The following is a 19,312-nucleotide window of genomic DNA, read 5'->3' as shown; positions in this document are numbered from 1 at the left end:
ACGAATAGAGATAATCAGTTAAAATTTGTCTTGCAAAAAAAATAATGAAGCATGCTAGTCATACATAAGTATACACATATGGTATGTTGTAACATACACATCACATCCAGATCGGAAGGCGAGGCCATCTGTGTAGAATATTTTGCCAGTGCAATTTTACCATCCCCAGCCAAATGAAAACAAACAGCGTTCAAGCAGCATTTTGGAAGAGGTGGCTCCATTTTGGCCATGTGCTATATGCTTTGTAGAACAGCATGGCCCTTAATGAAAGTTGATTGCCTGGCCACCAAAAAGATTACCCCAACAGTCGGATGGTGACTTCAGAGCTGCTTGATTTTAAACACTTTTGAAAAGCCAGCTCCATTTTCTGCTTTGGTGAATAACAATTCCCTGCACCGGCATATTAGAATAAATCAGCTCAGTTGGTACTGAATTGTTATAAAGTTCCCAACTATTATAACATAGTTTCTATCAGAGCAGTTTTCTCCTTAGCCAGTCAAGTGGAATGATCCCTGAAAGCAATGGTTTGTGGCAGAGAAATGCGCTTAGCTTTCTCACTCCAAACTCCCTGCATCATCATAAATTTGTGATTAACACACAAACACACACAGATTGGGGAGGGCTATTCAGAGGACTTTGTTTCTGTGATAAGGAAAAAGTGAAGGATACAATGGTTTAAGAATGGACCATTATACTGCTGGGGAAGGAAAGAGCAGAAGAAAAAGTAAGGAAAAAGGAGATAAATAATCTGAAATGGGCAACGTACGTGGTACCAAAACTTTCTAGAGGGCTTTCTTCAGCATTGTGTGTTTGTGTGTGCATGTTTCACTCTGTTTGCCTTTGTTTCTCTCACTGTGTATGTCTTTGTATCTCACCGTGTGTGTGTGTGTGTGTGTGTGTGTGTGTGTGTGAAAACTTCAGAATAACACCTCACTGAACAAAACTCTGAATAGCACAACAAGGGTTGCACCATCTGGGATAAATAATTGCAGGGAAATAATAGGGTCCTTAGACCTGAGCAAGCACACTGAAATAGCATATAAACAAATAGGAGAAGGCTCAAAGGAGGAAATCAAACATCCCAAAAATCAAATCCGTGTGGCACAAAAGGTAAGAACACTCAGCAACCTGAAAATCACTCACTGTGGGGAAAAATGCCCTACAAACCACCATATTTCATGGGCAGACCATTATAAGAAATTAGATCATAAAGTGTTTGGGGAGTGAGGAAGGAGGGTTTTCTGTGCAGATAACGTGGAGATGAATATCTTACAACAAATCATTAAGTAAAACAGAACAGTGTTGCTAGCTCTCATGATTTGTGTCACAAGTCTTGTGATGACTGCTGTTTCCTTAAAGCCCCAGGTGCCAGAGTCATGTGAATGCATGAGAACCTCAGCTTTAATTTTAAAAAGGCTTCTAGCCAGGCTGGCTGCAGAAGAAAGCAGGAAAGCATGACCTAAGTGTATCCTAAAGGGTCAAAAATCAGAGGGCAGGTAAAGAGAACCACAAAATATTTTTTAAACTCATTTTTAAGACAACCTCATCATTTTGGGGACCTGACTCATGATATTTTAATATTTGGCTTGGCAATGCTTCATACAATATAGTAACAGGGCTAGGGTGACCAGACAGCAAGTGTGAAAAATTGGGATGGGGGTGGGGGGTAATAGGCACCTATATAAGTAAAAACCCTGAATATCAGGACTGTCCCTATAAAATTAGGACATCTGGTCACCTTAAACAGGACAATGTTCATGCTGTTACCCAGTTCTCTTTCCTTAAAGGCTGTATAGATCTTATTTTCTATGGGATAGTTGAGGTTCCCATCTTGAGCCTTCTTCAGCGGCCTTATTGAATGTTCTGTCTTGCTTAAGCACAGTTAAGGGCCAGGGCTTGTGAGGGGGTACCTTAAGGACAGCTTCATAGCTGCCTTCTACAGTGCTTCCCCGGGGAAACCTCCCCAGGCTGGAGGCAAGGTTTTTAGGGCCCCTTTCCACCTCTCCCGCCCTGGTGTCAAAGAGCTGGTGCAATGGTGAGGACCTCACCCTGCTGTTTATGACTCTCCTCCATTGTATATTTCCATGGGGAAGGGGACAGGAGAGTAGGAGACTGGTTTGAAGAAAGGGGAGATGGGGAGCTAAGCTGAATTTTGGATAACCAAGCTCTGATATGGATTCAGCAGGGTGATTCCAGAGTCATTCCTGAATTCAGAATGTTTCCCCCTGCTTTGGATCCAGCTCGTTTTAGCCTGTCCATGAAAGAGACACATGGGCGACATCTTCAGTTGGTGTCAGCGAGTGTAGCACCATTTTTAGGAGCAGGTTGGACAAACACCTGTCAGGGATGGTCCAGCCAATACTTAGTGCTGCCGTGAGTGCAGGGGACAGGACTTCCAGTCTTACAGTTCTGTGATTTACTGCTTTGATCTCACACAGTTTGGATCTATTCAAAATCCAGAGGGGTGAAGGTCAGATGAGAGCAATATCAGGTGAAACAAGAGAAAAAAAATGTAAATCTCGTTAGATGTTTGTCTGAGACAAGAGTGAAAAGAGGTTTAGTGGGATCTCTGAGGGCCTTTTGAATTTTCCTTCACTTGGTCAGAGCTTTCACAGTCAGCAGCATTTCTCCTACATCCTTTCCTTCTCCACTGCATCTAGCGCTGGGGAAGGAGCCAGAGGGAGCCCTGGAGAACGAAAGCTCCAATTTATCTACAGAACTAGCAGAGCATGGGAGGCAGCTGCCTAAAGGCCAGCCCGCCGCACCCAGGGGCACCAGTTGCATCGGTGAGGGGGTAGGTCACTCAGGTACACGCCTTAGGCCTCTCTTCTGAGATCGCCAAATCAACACCACTTGTGGGGATCATTCTGTGATGTGGACCATTGTCCAGGAAGAGCTGCGACACAGAGCAACCCGTTTGGGAAAGGCCTCCAAACAGCCACCAGATGGTGACAATGTGACTACAGAGCTGGGCGACGGTCCAGAAGAGCCCCCTAGAGGTGCAAGGCTGCATAGCCCTTTATTGCACGAGCTTCCACTTCCGCTCCAAATAGAGGGCCTGGTTCTGGATTTCTTGCTCACATTCAGCATGAGGGCCACATGCTGACACCTCCCCAAAAGTGTAAGATTCAACAATAACATAACAACTGCAAAATCTACATAGACCCCGACTCTGCACAACACTCATGTATTATGTGTATTACCCATAGCACGCAGGGTCCCTAGTCACAGATCAGGACCTTATTGTGTTAGGCGCTGTTCAAACTCAGAACACCATGAGGTCCAGGCTTATGTCTTAGCTCGTGAGCAGTCCCATTGACGGCAGTGGGATTACTTGCCTAAAATGAAGCGTGTGTGAGAGTGTGCTTACGGATCAGAGGGAAAAGGGGACCTTTTCTTTCACACCTGCACCAAACCCAACTAGACACAATGGTGATTTGTGGCAGGACAACATTCCATACTGCCCCACGCCATACAAAATCACCTGTGGAATTCTCTTGGGTACCTGCCCAGCCAGCTGCCAGGAGGAGAGACAGTAGCGTAACAGTTTGCAATACGGCATGCCATTTAAAAAAAATACTGGCACCAAAAGACTGCTCCAAGCATGGGCGATGAACATGCTTTTCACCCCAATCAAGGGATGAATGCTTTCACATCTCACGCATGGCTTTGCCACTTCTGTTTTATGCCACTCATGAAATCAAAAGGAAGATTCATTGTCCACACAAAGAGTATTTTCTGTCTTTCGTACATGGCTTTTCAATGTAACAAATTGGTTGTGTAAAAAAATGAAGTGGCAATTCACTGGGATGATGTCACACGAATTACAAAGAGTCCAAGCTTATGATTCTTCCCTCTTTCCCCCAGCCCTGTTGGCATCTAGGTGACTACTGCTTTTAACAGATCTTCATTGAAAACCCTGCTTCCCTGTAGCGTTAGAGGAAAGGACTGGGAGCCAGTGGGTCTGAGTTTCTTACAACCATGCTACTTACTTCCTGGGTGGTGCTGAATGAGGGAATTAGGCCAAGACTTGCAGAGATGCTAGGCACTCACGTCTCCATTTGAAGTCAGTGGAAGCTGCAGGGGCTCGGCCCTTCTGAAAATCAGACGTGAGTACTCAAAAGAACATGGCACCCAAAATCAGAGGCCCCTTGAAAAATAATTAGCCCAACGTTTCTGTCCCTCAAGCTGTAAAATATCAACCCTTGCCTATCTTACAGGAGAGTGAGGGTGCTTAGCAAATTAATGGTTGTGCAACCACTTTGGGATCTTTGGTGAAAGGGCTGCAAAATAATGGTTTTCTACACCATGATTTTATTTTAAAAAAATCAAACCCTAGGAACATTACATGTTAAGCATCTCTAACAAAAGCTGAGGGTGAAGAGCATCCCATCCCTGGCAGAGGGGCTCCTGAAAGCAGCAACCCCTGGACTTTTCTGTCTTCTCTCATGCTGGGGAAGGGACGATGGGAACTATTCAGCTGTGGACATTGAGCAGAGTTTGGGAGGTGCCATTGTCAGCAAAGCTCTTCCTGGATAGAACCTTGTACTCTACAGCAGCCTGGGAACTATTATGCAGATTAAATAAAACTAAATAATAACGTTGTGAAAACCATTTGTAAAAGAACTGCAGTTCAGAGTTAAACTTGAGAGCCTGACGTTAACTCATACCACTGTGGAAAAATGACAAACAGTCATAGGCATTCCTTCAGTGTTGGTCATCACTTGCCTATCCCGGCCTTGGTTAGTCCATGGTGGAGAACTTTAAAATTACTTAAATGTAGGATTTTCTTTTTTTTAAAAAAGAATGTATAATTGTCTTGATTTTTTCTTCATTTTTACATAAAAGATCATTTTTATAGAAGGTTAAGAACTGTGTAATATTCACCACAAATGGAAACAACTCATTTGAAGTCACTTCTAGTCTATATATTTCTGAATTTCTTTTAAAATGCACAACATTTACCTGCATACACAGGAATGGATGGTCCAATCCTGATCCCATTGAAGTCAATGGGCATTTAACCAGGAATTTCCATGAGATCAGGATTGGGCCCTATATCCTGTACATATTATTTAGTGTTGTTGTAGCCATGTTGGTCCATTTAAAAAAAGTGTGCAGTATGTACCAAAAACAGTTGAAGGGCACTGTACTTGCATATGTTTGTATATAAAAGAAAAAATTAAAGGGATACTGGGCCCAATCCTTGCTCTCAGGAATACTCTTGTGCATGCCAGAAGTCCCAATAATATCTCATTGCAAGTGTATTGACTAGAAGGTTGTATCTCAACATAATCATCCGCTAGTTACCCAGTAGAAATATTCTCCTAAGTCCAAAGAAAGGTAGCAAAAGGTAAACTCATGTTGCATAAACAGAGCTTGCTAACATGCTAAAAGTCGCACTCTCTTCCTGCTTCCTTTACAGACATAACAATGGGACTGTTTGTATGACTAAGGGATCAACTCTGCTGTCAGGTCAGATCTGGACCAAAATCAAAAGGTATGTAATCAGTTTTCAGGGAAAACTCTTTGATGCAAATGGGAACTTCACCATAATTATGGATAGGAAAATAGCTATTTACTTTATAAACATACTTTCCCAAAATCCATGACTATTGCAAATTGTTTACCTACTTTTTAAAAATTCCCATGCAAATAGATTTTTTTAAACAAAATAAACACATCCTCTGTATCGTTTGCAGCCCAGAACACTGCGACAATGTGCTAGTACAGGACATGCAGAAGAATAAAACTGGTTGGAAACAAAAGAGAAACTGACCTTTCTCTTTCAATTTTTTCAGCTGAGAAAAATGCAAAAAATAAACACCATAAAGGGTCAAAAAAAAAGTAAATCAATTTTAAAATCCCTTCAGCTTCAGGGTCTGATCCTGCGGCTCTTTTTAGTAACAAAGGCTACAAGAGATTTTTGTTATTATTTTAAATATATTATTCTAAAACTGACAATGTTAAATTAAAATGACTTTAGCTACACTCAGAGCCCTTCTGTTCTATTGCATAACCACATGTTTAAGATTAATACCGTGCTCAGTAATAATGAATTATTCTGGGTAATGGGTATAATACATTCTCTGTAGCTCCTCTTAAAAGCAGAATATCTCAGCTCTTCTAACTTTGTGTTTTAAACTCTTACTAGGATTTGGCTATACTGTGAACTAACATTGCTTCATCATTTTAGATCTAAACACACACACTATTAAAGAGGCAAACTTCTACTGCTGATTGTGTTTTTCAATATCTGACCCTGGGGTAGCATTACCTCTTAGATCAGAAATCAGGAATTTGATCATCAAACCAACTGCATTTTGTGAAAAAAAGAAGGAAAGGCAAGGAAAGGAAGATGGAAGTATTGATCTAAAGTCTATCTGTCAGTTTTATAAAGTTATACTGAATCCAGTCTATATTTACTCTTCATCTTTGAACAAATTATGGGTCTAATCTTGTTCCCATTAAAGTAAATGGCAAAATTCCCAATGTCTTCAGTGGGTGGAGGATCAGGCCCCTATTATTAGAGCTTGTCTGCCTTGGTTTTTGCTAATACTTATAGTCTTTTTATTGCCTCTTGCTCTTTCTGTACGTTAAACATTATGTGCAAAACAGTGTGCACAAGTCAGATAATTCAGTGTTCTTTACTACCAGCTTTCTCAGCTGCAGCTACCCTGTATTTTCTGATGATCGGCACACACACAAAAAGTGGTCATTAAATAACTGACACACAATAGCATTCAAGGGGAAAGTGTCATGGAGAGCTTTGGGGGCCCCAAAGGCACCCCCTGAGCCATCACTATCTTGTTTGCCTTTGTGCATGGATAAACAAGAATATTTGTATCTTGTATGCTACCTCCTCAGGAATAATAAAGTCCTGTGACCTTATTATACAAGGCTAAGAAATCAGTATCTTCTGACTAGGAGATCTTTGACCTGAATTTGGAATTTTGTCATTCAGAGACAACATTCAGAAGCACATTTTTGTCCATTGCCGTACTTGTATATATATGGGGAGTTTATATCTATATCAGGTACTACATACATAGGGTCACACACAGTATTATGTGAGAGAGAGAGAGAGAGACTTTATAACATGTGATACCTGATACAGCTTTATATGGAGGGGCAATAGACACATCAGGGCTATAAGCCACTGCCAAAGGAAATTGACTTCAGTGGGCTTTGGATCAGGCCCTGTTTCCTAGAATCAAGGAAATGTTTATGATATCCACTCTAAAAACCACTCCATAGATTCAGAGCAGTTCATACTCAATGTGAGCCAGAGGCATGTGTCAGCTAGGTGACATGTTTACAAACGGGCAATATATTTGTGCTGGAGATACATGTAAACTTGACTCTGTCTTCTCCGTAGCAAGCAAGACTTAACAATGCCTCTGAATGTTCACTGCAGAAAAGAAAAGAAAAAGTAACACACAGAACCAATCAAAGGGGGGAAAGGGATACGAAATACCTCCTGAATCTTCTAGCACTGGTCAAATAGTTACACCAGGATGACTGCTAGTGATGGACAGATCCTTATTTGTAAGTATTTAATGTTTCTTAGGAAGCACTTCTAAAAGAAATTGGTATGTAATGACAGCACTCACTGGAAAACAGGCCGATTATAAAATGCACTAACTTATCTGGCATTCATTTGAAAAGTAAATGGATGCAAGTAAAGGTGAGAGTTCACTACCAATTCAAACATTTTCCTTTAACAGGCACTCGCACTCCTGCTTTAATTCAAGCAGAAACACAAGTATGAATAATCAAACTGGATGATGCTCATCAAAACCTTTGTGCCTTGCACCATTTCAAATGGTCATTGAAGCTTAATGGCAAAAAATTTACATTATTCCTTTAATTTGTATTCTGTTCCTTCCTTCTGAGTGATGTGATTGTGATTTTCTGTTGCCTGCTGTATTATTTTGATGCAAATGTTATGTGTTGCTAGAGTCCAATTTCCTGCTTCTCCATCCCTCCCCCTGCTTCTTCTTTTCCTTTAGTAAAGAAAGGACTACTAAAATAGTTCAAAATCCGGTGGTATTTAAATAGTTCCTTAACTACTGGTTCTAATGAAGACAAACAATGCCGGATCTTGAAGCACCTTGAAAAATTAACCATTACCTAAGGGGTAGAGGGGATGTCAACATTTGTGGCTTTTTCCTTCCCCATCCCGAAAAGAAAGTGAGGAATCCAAATTCTTTCCACAAAAGAATGGAAAGAAATTTGTAATTCCGAAAAACAAAACAAAACAACCCCTCCCTTTTGCTGGCACATAATCACCCAGGGATGAATGCTTTATGGAGATACACGGGGTTGCAAGCCAAAGCCTGCAAACACAAGGCCCCCAGGGTGTTCGTGGCATGTAATGTATGCACAAGCTAATTTATTATCCTGTGACTAATTTCCATTTCTTGTGCTCAGAGTTGCCTGGCTAATTACAGGGACGTTTTCTTAACTTTCGTAATTATGTTCTCCGCTTTATAGCAGGCAACAGAGCTAAATGAAGGGGGCCTGGCAGCCCAGGGCTCCCCGGCAGCTGCACCCGAGTGAGATGAAATCCGCGGCAGCGCGAGCCGGGCAGGCAGGCCGGCCTCATCAGAAGTCCCCCCGTCTTTGATCAGCTCCACCAGGCTGAGCAGGGAGCCCGTTTGCAGGGCCAGCCGAGAGAACGCCGCGTAATTAGATTGACTGGCTTCATTAGGGGGAAAGTTGGCTGCTAAATGGAAGCTGCCGCGTCGCCGGGGCGCTGGGATGGGGAGCGGCGGGCTCGCAGGGGGTCCCCGGCACAAAGCGCGCCCCGCATCCCGGGCCAGCCGGCAGCCCCCGGGCCTTTCTTCTCGCTTCCTTTGCGGCCAGGCAGGGGCAGAGGCGGGAGCCGCTTGCAAAGTTATTTCTCCGACTTCATTAGCGAGCCGGCTCTTCCCCCACCCCCAGGTAATGCAATTAGGCAAGAAACCCTGGAATGCTCCGCTCCGCTGAGCCGAGAGGTCACTCCCAGGCGGGTGTCTGCGGCGGGAGCAATCCGGCCTGTCTGGCTCCCCACGGGGCCCGGAGAGCGGTACGGGCCCGCAGACAGAGCGATGGGGGCGTGTACCGGGAGCGAGGATGACGAGTGACCGCACTGGCCCTGGGTACAAACACACCTGGACACAACCAGCCACCCGTACAGCACACCCCTGTGGGTGTCTCCAGCTGGCTGGGTGTAGGTCAGAAGGATAAATAGGTCTATAAATAGGTATGTAGATGTGGGTGTAGGGTGTGTCTAGATAGCTCTACACACAGCTACAGCTGTACAGATACACGGGTGTGTGCCCGTCTATGGCGCTGTGTGCTGCGAAGTGTGGTCTATAGACATTTCTCCTTTTCTCTACTACGTGTGTGGATGTGGGCGAACGGTTTGCGTAGCTCGCGGGGCGCACACACGTGTGTATCTATATGTCTGCACCTCTCTCTCTAACACAATCCTAATGAAATAGGATACACTCTGTTGTACAGCTCGCTCTCTCTGTGTGAGCGATCCTAAACTGGCAAGTAGTGTCTTATTATCAAGGCTCAGGAGAGGAAAGCTCAACCCCCGTTGAATCAGCCATGAACTGAATGGGAAGGTTGGGATTGGGTTTTTTGTTTTTAAATGCACAAATTTTAAACGTAGTGACCAGGAGACAGGCCAGAACGAAGGGCCCAGACACCAACTCCTGGTCTTGATTCACTGTGCCCACATTTCCGGTGTTATCCTTTCTTCCTCCGCCCAGGTAAGACAAGCTACAACCAGGATCTGTGCATCTGTCCCTCTTCCGAGCTCTGCTTGGACGGCTGCGTGGGGCGGTGCTGTCAGTGTACCCCCAAAACAGAGCACCGCTCCTGTTTGACTCTTGTCTACACGCAAAACAGGGCTTGGCGTGGAGGTGAGACGCCGGCGCGGCAGGGATCGCGTGGCAGAGGGAACGAGGACCAGGCTGGCGAGAATCCCCAGCGCAGTGTGCTCATTTCCTGGGACGTACTCGGAGTCACTTTACAAACTAATATTTTGAGCTCATAAGAGGCGGCCAGCTGCAGCCGCTCAGGGAGCGCCACGGGCACGAGTTCGTGGATCGATGCTTTGTCGGGGGCACGTTGCACCGCTTGTGAAATGCAAATCCCAGAATTCCGAATTCAGCTGCACCCCCACCGAGCGTGTGCCCCCAGCGGGTGCTCCCCCCGTGGAATGCTTTGCACACCTGCGTGTCCTGTCTTCCTTCCCTTGTTCATTTCTGGCCAGCGGTAAGGGCTGCTGCGTGCAGAGCCTTATTGAGAGTTTGACGCCGCTCGTGCCTTTGATTCTTCCTCGCCCTCGTGTGTGTTTGGGGACGGGCCAGGGGGATTTTTTTTATGTTTACAAATACAGGATTGGGCATCAAAAGGGGCTGCAGTGAACGACGCTCCCCGAGAATGTCGAAGTATCCAGCCCCACCAAGCTAACCGCAAGGCCGCAATTGGCTGACCCCGTGCTAGCAATTCCAGTCCTCAATTAAATAACTATATGAAGGACTTCTGAGGCGGAGTGGATCCAGAAGAACAACAATGCCTGCGAAGTCTTCCTTTCATCCCTGCGAGTGAGACGGGGTCCACGCTAAGAAGGGCGGGGGGGGGGCAAGAAAATGTAATTACTTGGGCGACGCTTTTCTTTTTTAAAACAAGGTTATTATTCCTACTTCGGAATGCAAAGTCGACTGTCCTTGGTCCCTAAACTGCATTACGTTAAAGGTCAGCTGCGTGTCACACACAATCTACAGTTACTAATTTAACGGCAAGGCACTGTAATAAAAATCCCCGATCCTTCTTCAGCTCGGAATTTTGCATTTCTCTTGGCTTTTAAATAACCACCACAATACCTTTTGTGCACAGGAGAACCAATTTTCGTGTGACTCCCCCTCATTAGTCACCTGTTTGTCTCCTCTCTAGAGTCTCCTGCGGGGAAAAAAATCACACAGGACTTCAATGGGGTTATTTACAAAACACGAGGCTCTCAATGAGGCTTTGTTGGAAGGGAAGTGTGAATAGTGTCCTTTGGATCTAGGCAAACTCTCTCCCGGGCCTGTTGTGAGGAGCCATTGTTTGTGGCTGTTAATAAATGTGCATTAGCAGCGCCTCACTCTACAAACCCACTGGTGTGGAGATTTCGCCTGCCTAATACATATTGTTCTTGAGGAACAACTGTTTCATCTCAGTCGAGGTCCAACCTCTGGCTAGCAAACCACTGGCCACGTCTTTCTGGGATAACACCGCAAACTACTAGCCCATAGCCACTCTTCAAACCACCTGGTGAAGATCACAATGCTAAATGCAGTGTCTAATTCATAAATTATAACAGTTCAACAACAACAACCCATCCTCACTATCCCTAAGACACATGAACTTCTTTGGTGAGCTAGAGAAGATTTCCAGTCTCTGGTTTAGGGCAGGGATTCCCAACTGATCCAAAGTCCATCCAAGTCAATGGAAAGATGATCTGACTTGGATTAGGGCCCCAGCTACCAGGTTTTGAAACCAGTGACTGATTTCATAGGCATATCCGTGGGAGGTGGCCCTGCCAACCTTCCCCCATTTGGCCAGAGTCCTAGGTGTGCACATTGATTTGAAAAAATAAATAAAATGAAGTCCATGTTGTCTAAGCAGATTCCACATGTCCAGCCCTACTGGTGCTGTCAGCCCATCCCATAGGACACTGGGACAGAGAACCCTCCGAATTCATTAGTCTGAAGAACCACCTGCTGACTAATTGCTCCCTCAAAAGCTACAATTATATTTGTCCAGCAAGTGCTTTTATGTGGATACATCTTGGACCAACGGTTTTACACACACCAAAACTCCTTTCATCTCCACCAGTTTCATCTCCACTACCGTGACTGGATAGTTTGGGAATTTTTTTTTTGTCAGTAATCATAATTTAATCACCTAAAACACCAAGCCTTAAACATTCAACTATCTGCGCTGCTTATCATATTTTTAAACATATCTCAGTCAGCTCTAATTTTTATATGCTGAAATCATTCATGCATTTAAAATTATTAGACAGATAATCACTTCCTTGAAATAATTTCAGCACTCATCTATAATAAAAAAGATTTCTTTCAAAGGACCCTTAGTTAAATGGGCTCAGTGCTACTTTCTGTATCATGTAGGTCAATTTAATTCTGCTCTATACTCTCTATACAGCTAAACAATTGCTTTTCATAAACTGGAGAGCACAGTGAATGCAGCCTGTAATATCCATCCAGAGATGGCCTTGAACACTTTCATTAATAAAAGCTTGACATCTGAAATTCCACTTCTTTATTCGTCCCTTATCAAAGAGTTAGTCAAGATTTCAGAAAATTAATGTCATATTAATAAATACTAATAATGGGGGGGGGACCTAAGAATGTCAGGTACATCATCCATTTACCTTAATACAGCTACACACGTACAATGCATGAACAGCATTTCTAAGACAACAATCTTAAAAGCTCAAGAATATCATTCTTGGAAAGATGCTGTTTGTAACTCTAGGTTTGTAGATGCCAAATCATGGCTCTGATTCTCCAAATACTTACACATGGACCTAGCTTTACTCATGTGAGTAAACAAGCTGGTCTACGCCTGTGTGTAAAGTTAAGAGTGGCTAAGCTGCCAGTGTGCTGAGACCACAGCCTATCATGGTGGCCAGTCCTGTCTCACTGTTTCATTGTACTCCTCCATCCCTCTGTCTGTCTCTATCTGTTATCTCTTGTCTTGTACTTAGGTTGTGTAAGCCCCTTGGGGTAGTGAGTATCTTTTGTTCTATGTTTGTACAGCTCCTAGCACAATGGGGTCCTGATCCGTGACTAGGGCTTGGAGGTGCTACCCCAATACAAAGAATAACGTGTGTAAGTCTTTGCAGGATTGGGGCCTACCTGACTACACTCCAGAAGAGCATCCTGTAAGAGACTAACCACCCTCAACTTCCACTGGCTTCAATGAGAAGTTAAGAATCTTGCAGTTCCGAGACAGTGAAAGTGTTACTGTTACACTCCCAGACAGGGTGGCACAATAGAATGAGGTAATTAAGTCTCTCCTACCACAAAACGGAGCACTCACAAAGACACGTACATGTGGGTTCGTTTGTCTTCTGACCTGCACGCACACCAGTCACTTCTGCTCCTCAGATTTAAAGCAGCTGTTCTCCATGGATATTGCATAAGTTTTGGAGACCGAATTCCAGGCCCTTGGCTTCCCAGGCTTGTGAGTTAATGGTGTTAACTGAATAAAGTCCAGACCATTGAAACATACACTTGGTGTTTTAAAAGGCCAATTGCGCAACACTGAAAATAATTGTGAGCCAAATCAGTTGGGAGGAAGAAGTTAATCAATGGATGATAATTAGGAATTGTTTAAGAATATTTTATTAGAGGACCAAAATACCACAACTGAGAAAGAAGGCCATATTGGTTTTAAAACTGACCTGGTTCAGAGAGGAAGTGAAGGCTACTATAAAAAATAACAAATGGAAGAAAGGGGAAGTTGGTAGTAATAAACATATCAGAAGATAGGAACTGTAGAAAACTGATAAGGGACGCAAAGCCACAAGTAGGAATCTATGGCCAGCAGAGTTAAGGACAATAAGGAGGAGTTTTCAAACATATATGAGGAACAAAAAGAGTCTTAACAATGGTATTGGTTCATTACTAGATGGAAATAGTAGAATTATCAATACTAATGCAGAAAAGACAAAAGTGTTCAGTAAATATTTCTATTATGTATTGGGGGGTGGGGGGAGGGCGGGAGATGATGTAGTCATATCATATGATAACACTCTTTCCATTCCTGTACTATCTCTGGAGGATGTTAAAAAGCAGCTATTAAAGTTGAACATTTTAAAACCAGCAGGCCCAGATAACTTGCTTCCAAGAGTTTTAAAAGAGCAGGCTGACGAGTTCGCTGGGCAGTTAATTTTTTTTCAGTAAGCCTTGGAACAATGTGGAAGTTCCAGAAGACTGGAAGAAATCGAATGTTGTGTCAATATTTAACCAGGGTAAACAGGATGATACGGATAATTATAGGCCTGTCAGTTTTATATTGATTACCAGCAACATAATGAAGCAGTTGATGAGGGACTCAATAAGGAATTAACGGAGCATAATATAATTAATGCCAATCAACACAGGTTTATGGACAATAGGTCCTGCCAAACTAACTTGATATTTTTTAAATGAGATAAATTTAGTTAATTAAAGTAACAGTGTTGCTGTAATATGCTTATACTTCAGTATGACATTGAACTTGGTACCACATGACATTTTGATTTAAAAACCAGAATGATGTCACAGACAGAAGTTGGTCCAATAAATGACAATTACCTCACCCACCTTGTCTCTCTAATAATCTGGGACCCATACAGCTACGACACCACTGCATACATAAAATTAACATGGCACACATTAAATAGATGAAAAGCTGGCTAACTGATCAGTCTTAAGATGTAATTGTAAACAGGGAATCATCATCAAATGACTGAGTTTCTAGTGGGGTCCCTCAGGGATCAGTTCTTGGCCCTACACTATTTAACATTTGTATCAATAACCAGGACAAACATAAAATCACCACTGATACAGTTTATACATGACACAAAAATTGGGGGAGTGGTACACAACGAGGATAGGTCACTGACTCAGAGCAAGCTGGATCACTTTGATGCAAGCAAACAGACGCAAGCAACGTAGGCCATACTTACAGGACGGGGGACTCTATCTTGGGAAACAGTGACTCTGAAAAGGATTCGGGGTTGTGGTGGATAATCAGATGAACATGAGCTCCCAGTGTAACACTGTGACCATAGGAGCTAATGTGATCCTTGGATGCATAAACAGGGGAATCTCATGTAGGAGTAGACAGGTTATTTTTTCCCTATATTCAGCACCGGTGTGACCACTACTGGAATACTGTGTCCAGTTCTGTTGTCCATAATTGAAGAAGGATGTTGATAAATTGGCGAGGGGTCAGAGAAGAGCCATGAGAATGATTAAAGGATTAGAAAACCTGCTTTCTAGAGATTGACTAAAGTAGCTCAATCTATTACACTTAACTAAGAGAAGGTTAAGGGCTGACTTGATCACGGTCTAGAAGTACCTACATGGGAAACAAATATTTAACAATGGGCTCTTCAATCTAGTAGAGAAAGATATAACATGATCCAATAGCTGGAAGTTGATACCAGACAGTTTGAGACTGAAAATAAGGTGTAAACTTTTAACCATGAGAGTAATTAACCACCGGAACAACTTGGCCTTGAAATCTATGAATCTCTCTTACAAATGGGACAAGGAGAGGATGATCTTTAGTGGGCATTTCTTCCATGAACTGGAAACCTCAAGGTTTTATTTTGTTAGCAAAAAGCTCTCCTACCTCTGGGCTCACTGGAAGCCCCATATCTCTTACCTAGTCTCAGCGCGGCACCAGAAGCTCTAAAAGCTGCTTTATCAAATGATCCGAGAGCCACTTTCCCCATGGTGAGTAATGGGAGTTAGGCACATTGGGCCTGATCCAAAATACAATGAAGTCAATAGAAAGGCTCCTGTTGACCTCAGAGGGTCACAGATTGGGCCACTGGCTCTTGAACCATGCATGCAACTCCTACTGATAGCATCTAGAGTTTCACTAGAGACAGAGGCCAGCATAGGGCCCACTGGGAGAAGGATGGTCTGAGCATCAAATTCTGCCTTCAGTTAGGCATAGATTTGTCTCTGAAAAAATCCACTCTCCCCCAAGAAAGTGCAGTTCCCAAAATTCACTTTTTAGACAGTTTGCAAACCACCTGAAGGAGGGAATGGTTTTGCTCCCCAATGAATTCCTTTAACCCACGCCAAAAGTTATTTGTATACCAACATCTGAAAAATACGGCTCTAGGGTGGAAGCGACTTTGTTTACGTTAGCTGGAATAACATTTGACTATGAGCCTGAATTAATGTGATGCTAATGGCGGTTTCCATCAGGTTATACCTATCTGTCAGGTAAAGCAGAGAGACAAATGCCAAACAAAGTACTCAGGGCAGCATGTGGATTTGTCACTCTCCCTGGAGAACTCAGAAGCCATAAGCAAATGAGTGTATTACACTGATCCATGTATGTAGCTATTTTTATCTGTAACACACATTTTGACAATGATTTCCTTTTGAATTCCATAGGGCAGGCAAGAGAATCACAAGAGAAGTTTTTTATATTACTTAGAGGGGAGGCAAATAGAAGGAGATCATACAGGTATGCAAAATGATGACTGGTATCTAGAAGGTCTGTTAGACATTTCTATTTACCCTTTTTCATAATACAGGGGGATGCCCAATGCAGCTGAAATGCAACAATTTAAAACCGATGAAAGAATACACTCTTTCACAGAATGTATAATTAATCTGTGGAATCCCCTGCCGCAAGATATCATGAAAGGCACGAACTCAGTCGGATGCAGAAAATGATTAGAACGCAAAAACGGGAGTTGTGTGTGTTGATAAACAGATAGATACACAGGTAAAATACATACACATAGTATACTTGTTTATATACATTTTGTGATTTTATTAGCCATAAATAAGAGACGAGGACAATCACAATGTGTATAAATATTGCATTACTGAGCCACACACATACTGCTCAGCTGTTTAGACTCTACAATTAGTGATTCCTCATATATGGTGTACTGTTATGATGCTATATTATGTCTGCTAAAGAAATGCTTGTGGCAGCCCATTCTAGACTTCTAGTAGTAGACAGCCAAAACGAGGCATATGGTAGACACAAAAATGTGTAAGCAGAGACTCATATAAAGCCATATGTATGGGTTAAACACCGGTCAAGGGACTGATCCAAAGCCCAAAGAAGTTAATAGAAAGATAGCCATTGGCTTCCAATTACTTTGGAACAGGCCCTAAGTATAGTAACCCCAGCCCCAAATCTACGTAAAGATCCATTAAAATGAAGGGGCAGGAAATTCCTGCTGCTTTTGTAGAACACAGAAACCCACGGCCAATGTCATTGTATGTCCTTTCTTCCTTCAAAAGAGAAGAATCTGTGACTCTACAAAAGTTCCAGAGGAGCACAACATAAAATGGTTCCAAAGGCTTGTTTCTTTAGCAGTATTGGCATAGATTCCCTCTATGTTAAATGCAGCTGTAGCTTAAATGGCACTAATATGTTACTCCGTGACATGCAACAGGGAGTTACGCTTGTAAATTTCCATGCATCCTTACCTACTCTACAATATGGAACACAAGGGGACTGATTTTGCTCTGATTTATAGTAGTTTTACACTGCTGTTGCACCGCTGACTTCAGTGTAGTTACGCTCCTGTCAGCAAAGGCAGGATCAGGCCCAATGTTAATTGAAAACATTATAAAAAGTAGCTATTCAGCATATGCAAAGCCACTTTTCAAACCTAAATAGCTCTGTCATTTCCAAATGGCATGTACTGCCTGGCACTGTGACATCATTTGCACTCACTATGAACATACACGTTCAGAACAGACAGCTGGTTTATTTTAGGTGAGGGGAGGAGGGATGGGGGGGAAAGAGTTCCAAAGAAAAATATGCAAAGAAGGGGTGTGTGTAATACAAAAGGTTGACCACCCTGTGGGAAATTTACCATGTGATGGGGAAGCAGACAAAGCAGGTGTATGAGAGGGGCAGTGGCACGTTTCCCATAGAATTATCAGCCTTTTGGATTAACCCCACTGGATACAATGTAAAATTTTGCAGAGAACTTGGTTGTTATTTATTGTCCACAGTATATCTGCTATGCAAAGAGCCAAAGATATTACACATCCCCTCGCTTCTGCAGACCGAGAAGAGAAAAAAAAATACTTAGTTCTCATACAACACATTTCATCAGTAGATCTCAAAGTGCTTTCCAAAGGAGGTCAGGTTCATTATCCCCATTTTACTGATTGGGGAAACTGAGGCACAGGAAGGAAAAGTGACTTGCCAAGGTCACCCAGCAAGTCAGTGGCACAACCAGGAATTGTATGCCAGTCTAAGTTCCAGTCCAGTGCTCTACCCACTAGGCCAGTTGATTTCAGAAGCTTCATTTATGACTGATGTTTTATGGGTTTTACGACCATCTTTGGATACCTTAATAGAGGTGGCTGGATGAGGCTTGGTAAACATAAAAAACAGATCGGGAGGAGACTGGTGCTTTTATTAAAACAATTCCCCATGAGGTGAGACACTTATGTCAAAAGGGGGGGAACTACTCATTGGAGAGGGTCAAATCTTTTTGACAGAAAATGGCATTTTCAACAAAACATAAATTTCCTTGAAAAATGTCAATTTCTATCGATTTTGGGGTGGTTTCTTTAAACAAACAAAAACAATTATAAAATTTTATGTTCATCTGAAGTCAATTCCCTACCAGCTGTACTAACTCTCGTTGAAATGCACACTCCCCACTTCCATTCATGCTAAAGTTCAGGGGAAATGCTTTGAAAAATAGATTAAGTGAGGGGGGCCCAGAGGGGGGCTGCTTTATGTCCCAGATAATGAATGGCCAGATTTTGGTGGCAGCGTCTGTGGGGTTCCAGTGGGCAGGATGAGGCTAAATGGGGTGAAAATGAGCAGAGCTAACTGCCAAGGCTCCTGGCCAACACAGAAGGTAGCATAGCTGCAGGGGGAAATCACACTGTGCCAGGTACAAGCATATAGCAAGTTACTTACCCTGCAAAACAGGGGAAATCTATGAGGCAGACTGTGCTGACTGCCAAGATCTTCTTCCAGGCAACTCCTAGGGCAGCATAAAGAGCTGCCTCTTGCAAAGCCCAAACTAAGCCCTGAACACTGACAAATCAATATGCTTTAAACACAAAAATAACCGAAACTTCCCTTCCTTGTTTACTTATCTGCCAAGACCTGAGTTTCAGGTTCTGTGTCTCCCCTGCAAGTGTTGATGGCATTATTAACACCCAAAGAAATGCAGAGATTAGAGCTCAGGGCACTGTTTAGCTCTGAGTAATGACAGCTGCTTTTGGGGGAGAGATCTAGAAGCTACAGCTCAGGTCTTGGCAGCAAAATACACTTTGAAGTTCACCCCTGATCCTGGTACAGTAGGTTATGTCTATCAAAATCAATAGGAGTTTTCTTGTGGAATGTGGCCTCCTACGTACATTATGTATTTGTTTGTAATTTTAAGCCAGGGATGGAAGGGTGGGGGGAAATCACTTGAGTTTGCAGAGCTCCACAAGTTAAAAAAAAAGAGGTGGGACTGAGGCAGGTCAAGAGCCAGTCAGAGGAAGGGTTAGAGATGTATTCAAGTCAGCTTGGAAAG

The 19,312-nt window shown here is 43.0% G+C and overlaps 1 long non-coding RNA gene across 2 annotated transcripts in view; it reads left to right on the top strand.

Annotated features, from left to right (window-relative positions):
- LOC141985525 (uncharacterized) overlaps nucleotides 1–8,819 on the top strand; it is a 49,975-nt gene extending 41,156 nt beyond the window's left edge. Inside the window, exons 2-4 of one of the 2 annotated variants that reach the window (XR_012638951.1) lie at nucleotides 5,426–5,500; nucleotides 7,418–7,548; nucleotides 8,497–8,819. This is a non-coding gene — a long non-coding RNA (uncharacterized LOC141985525). Of the gene's footprint in view, nucleotides 1–5,425; nucleotides 5,501–7,378; nucleotides 7,549–8,496 lie in introns of both variants that reach the window. The other variant, XR_012638950.1, reaches the window with a different exon arrangement.
- Nucleotides 8,820–19,312: the final 10,493 nt, after the last annotated feature.

Source organism: Natator depressus, chromosome 3 (genome assembly GCF_965152275.1).
Source record: "Natator depressus isolate rNatDep1 chromosome 3, rNatDep2.hap1, whole genome shotgun sequence".
In the NCBI taxonomy this organism is placed as follows: Eukaryota; Metazoa; Chordata; order Testudines; family Cheloniidae; genus Natator; species Natator depressus.
Note: the sequence above shows the minus strand (reverse complement) of the source record. Positions and strands in the feature narration are given on the sequence as shown.